The sequence below is a fragment of the Babylonia areolata genome, chromosome 16 (assembly GCF_041734735.1).
Source record: "Babylonia areolata isolate BAREFJ2019XMU chromosome 16, ASM4173473v1, whole genome shotgun sequence".
NCBI lineage: Eukaryota > Metazoa > Mollusca > Gastropoda > Neogastropoda > Buccinidae > Babylonia > Babylonia areolata.
The window spans coordinates 6,423,730-6,428,729 of NC_134891.1; the positions used below are offsets into that span (position 1 = coordinate 6,423,730).

Genomic DNA, 5,000 nt, shown 5'->3' on the forward strand with positions numbered 1-5,000 from the left:
TTTACATTGTGTTCATGTTTTAGCAATTATTATCATTACTAAAATTGTTACTGTTAAATTTGATTGCAGGTTCATTATGCATTTTTTTAATCGTTTTCCTACTTTTTGTTTTCCCGACTTCTCCTCTACACAGAAATTTACAGAAGAAAAAATCAACCGAGAATATTTTCAGCTTGTGATACAACTTTTCAGAGACAGGATTCAAGGTTCCCGCTGGACAGAGGGAGAAATCAAGGAGGGTGTGTGCGGGGGAGTGAGGGGGGTGGCGGATGTATGGAAGAGGTGTCTTATATATAGGAGGGATGAAGAGAGGTTTAACTCTTGTCTGTGTCATGCACATTATGCAAATGCTCACACACACACGCCTGCCTGCCTGCTCACACACACACACACACACACACACAAACCTTGTGTGTACAAAAAACAGTGTGTATATTACATACATTACACACATGTATGCATGCATGCATACATGTATTCAAACACACCAACCTACCTACCTACCTACCCACATATACATACATACATGTACACGTATACATGTATACATACAGTATACGTAACATATCCTTTCTGAGACCTTCCCTCACATGTGATATATACGCACAAACAGGTGCACAAGAAAAATAACAAAAAAAACAATAGCAACATCAACAAAATCTTGTGTCTTCAAAAGACCGTTAATGAGCTGCTTGATGTATGCAAAACATATACATCGAGACCAGAGGGGTCGAGGGGGTAGGAGGAGAATGGTAAAAAAACAAAACCAAAAAAACAAAACAAAAAAACAAGACTTTGGATCATTGCAAAGAATTTAACCCTTTCACTGCTGCTTCACCAATGAAGGGCCGTCACCAACAGAGCTTACAGCTCAGGATGTCAATCACCAGTGAAGGGCTGTCACCAACACAGCTTACAGGTCAGGATGTCAATCACCTGTGAAGGTTTGTCACCAACACAGCTTACAGGTCAGGATGTCAATCACCAGTGAAGGGCTGTCACCAACACAGCTTACAGGTCAGGATGTCAATCACCAGTGAAGGGCTGTCACCAACACAGCTTACAGGTCAGGATGTCAATCACCAGTGAAGGGCCGTCACCAACATAGCTTACAGGTCTGGATGTCAATCACCAGTGAAGGGCTGTCACCAACACAGCTTACAGGTCAGGATGTCAATCACCAGTGAAGGGCTGTCACCAACACAGCTTACAGCTCAGGATGTCAATCACCAGTGAAGGGCTGTCACCAACAGAGCTTACAGGTCAGGATGTCAATCACCAGTGAAGGGCTGTCACCAACACAGCTTACAGGTCAGGATGTCAATCACCAGTGAAGGGATGTCACCAACACAGCTTACAGCTCAGGATGTCAATCACCAGTGAAGGGCTGTCACCAACAGAGCTTACAGCTCAGGATGTCAATCACCAGTGAAGGGCTGTCACAACAGAGCTTACAGGTCAGGATGTCAATCACCAGTGAAGGGCTGTCACCAACACAGCTTACAGGTCAGGATGTCAATCACCAGTGAAGGGCTGTCACCAACAGAGCTTACAGGTCAGGATGTCAATCACCAGTGAAGGGCTGTCACCAACAGAGCTTACAGGTCAGGATGTCAATCACCAGTGAAGGGCTGTCAACAACACAGCTTACAGCTCAGGATGTCAATCACCAGTGAAGGGCTGTCACCAACACAGCTTACAGGTCAGGATGTCAATCACCAGTGAAGGGCAGTCACCAACACAGCTTACAGATCAGGATGTCAATCACCAGTGAAGGGCAGTCACCAACACAGCTTACAGCTCAGGATGTCAATCACCAGTGAAGGGCTGTCACCAACACAGCTTACAGGTCAGAATGTCAATCACCAGTGAAGGGCTGTCACCAACAGAGCTTACAGCTCAGGATGTCAATCACCAGTGAAGGGCTGTCACCAACACAGCTTACAGGTCAGGATGTCAATCACCAGTGAAGGGCTGTCACCAACACAGCTTACAGGTCAGGATGTCAATCACCAGTGAAGGGCTGTCACCAACACAGCTTACAGCTCAGGATGTCAATCACCAGTGAAGGGCTGTCACCAACACAGCTTACAGGTCAGAATGTCAATCACCAGTCTGTGCTTGGACTTTAACTCGTCTGGGGACTGAAATATCTTTCTTCAACAAAATCAGTTCCACCACCTAAAAGTACACATGGTGCACTCAAAAGTCATCATGCCACACTTCTTCTTCATTTGTGGGCTGCAGTTCCATCTTCACTCATATGTACAGAAGTGGGCTTTTATGTGAATGACCATTTTTACCCCGCCATGTAGGCAGCCATACTCCGTTTTCAGGGGGGTGTATGCTGGATATGTTCTTGTTTCCATAACCCAAGGAACGCTGACATAGATTACAGAATCTTAAACATGCGTATCTGATCTTCTGCTTGCGTATACACACGAAGGGGGTTCAGGCACAACCAGGTCTGCACATATGTTGACCTGGGAGATCGGAAAAATCTCCTCCCTTTACCCACCAGGCGCCATTACCGAGATTCGAATACAGGACCCACAGATTAAAAAAAAATCCAACGCTTCAACCACTCAGCGAATGCGCCAGTCTATTGTGCCACACTGACTTCATTTCATGAAGCTTTAGCAGCCAAGGTCAGGAAGGGGGGACAACGGTTAAGACGCTCATCTGCCTATACAAGAGTCTGTGAGGGTCTGGGTTTGAAACCCCCTCTAACCCTTTCTACCAAAGTTTGACTGTGAAACATTAAACCGAGTCGTTCGGACGAGAGACGATAAACCGGGGTCTCGTGTGCGACATGCATTTGATGCACTGAAAAATAACCCATGGCAACAAAAGTGTTGTCCGCTGGCAAAATCAGGTAAAAGAAACCCACTCTGATAGCTACACAAATATAATAACCATTATCTGCAAGCACTCAAGGCCTGACAAAGCGTGTTGGGTTATGCTGTTGGTCAGGCACCCGCCTAGTAGATCTGGCTCCCTGTCTCACACCGAATAAAGTACAAGATCAGCACTCTATGTTATAGATGGAGGAATTTTTTTGTTTAATGTCCCGTCAAACATATCGGTGATTGAAGACATTTTGTTAAAGTATTCATGAATACATCTGAGTATTATCGGTTAGAAGGGGTGGGAGATGTGGATGAATGGAGGGGTTGGGGGAAACTGGGCAAATGAGGGTACAAAGTAATTACTGATTTCGGCTTCGTGTTAATCGTGGCGTGTAATATTCTGGTAGAAGAGCACCGCTCCTAAAGAGGCCGCCGGTACAATGGCTGAAGTACAGCCACGAACACAGGTCGACGGCCTTGTAGCACTCTCCTACCGAATCCACCGCACAAAAACTCCGATTTCACGTCACCAAAACACAGATGAATGGGGAAACGAATCTCATGATATTAAAAAGAAAACAATAACAGTTAAAAGATATTATTTTATGGCAGAGCTGTTTGTTCCTGCTGCTTGACGTTATCCATGGGCAGGTCATAGATGTATTCACAAAACTGCCCCTTCCTATCTCTGCAGCTGCCTTCACCTCTACACTCCATCTCGCTCACTACGGTCGGCTTCGGATCCACTCTGTTTACGCATACCCAGATTCAAACACTCCACTGTTGGCCGCCGTTCTTTCTCTGTCTGTGGACCTTGCAATTGGAATGAACTTCCTCTTTCGCTTCATCAAGTCTCCACACTCAGCTCTTTCAAGTCTGGCCTTAAAACCCACCTCTTCCCAAAATAGCCTCCCTTGCCTGCCTCTCTCTTGTCTTCATTTTCTCCAGTTTTAGCTTTATGCATGCGTGTGAATGACTGGTGCGAAAGCGCTTTGATTTGTCTCTGCACAAGATTCAGCGCTATACAAATACCATTATTATTACTATAATTTTCCACACTCAGCTCTTTCAAGTCTGGCCTTAAAACCCACCTCTTCCCAAAATAGCCTCCCTTGCCTGCCTCTTCCTTGTCTTTAGTGAATGACTGGTGTGAAAGCGCTTTGATTTGTCTCTGCACAAGATTCAGCACTATATAAATACCTTTTCTTTTCTTTTCTTTTTTTTTAATGGATTTGTCCGAAGTCACACCACCTTGAGAAACTGAAACTGAAACTGAAACTTGGGAGTCAAGGGGTGAAAAGGACGAGGCAGGCAGCCCCAGGGCAACACCATCAGGGTCCTTTTGAAGCCCAACATGCATGCGCCATTACCGCTGGAATCCTCAGCTTTCACCTGTTCAGGCCTGTCGCTTTTCATTACCTCTGACGCACCCGGTCTCTCTGGCTCCGTCTCTGTCTCTCCCACACTGTCTAGACTAGATTTCTTTTTATGTTTTTCTCTCTCTCTCACTCACTCTGTGTGTGTGTGTGTGTGTGTGTGTGTCTTCCCATCCCTCTGTGTGTGTGTGTGTGTATGTAGCGCGTGTGTGTGTATGCATGCTTAAGCACATGTGCATGAACATGGTGTGTGTGTGTGTGTGTGTGCGTGTGCCTGCAGGCATGCATGTGCATGCGAGCTTATACACGTTAATGAACACAAGTGTGTGTGTGTGTGTGTGTGTGTGTGTGTGTGTGTGTGTGTGTGTGTGTGTGTGTGTGTGTGTGTGTGTCACTGTGTGTGTGTGTGTGTGTGTGTGTGTGTGTGTGTCACTGTGTGTGTGTGTGTGTGTGTGTGTGTGTGTCACTGTGTGTTGTGTGTGTGTGTGTGTGTGTGTGTCTGCATCTGTGTCTGCATGTTCACGCACAATCCTCCCATACATCTATCCTCCACCCCACCCCCCCCCCACACACACACACACACACACCCTCTCCCCCACCGCTTCCCCCCCCCCACGCCCCCCCCCCCCCCCCCCCTCCCTTTTTTTTTTTTCTTCTCCCTGGATTTTCCCATCCCTTTTGTCTCTCAGCAACAAAGCGAATTCTTTCACTTTGATTCCCTCCATATATAAAGCAGTGCTTTGCACACTAGTAGTGGCTGAAGTCGGCCACTAAC

General features: G+C 46.3%; 1 protein-coding gene across 2 annotated transcripts in view; it reads right to left on the minus strand.

Moving 5' to 3' along the window:
• Positions 1-5,000, minus strand: part of LOC143290821 (bone morphogenetic protein 7-like) — a 42,758-nt gene that overhangs the window by 15,373 nt on the left and 22,385 nt on the right. The window lies entirely within an intron of this gene.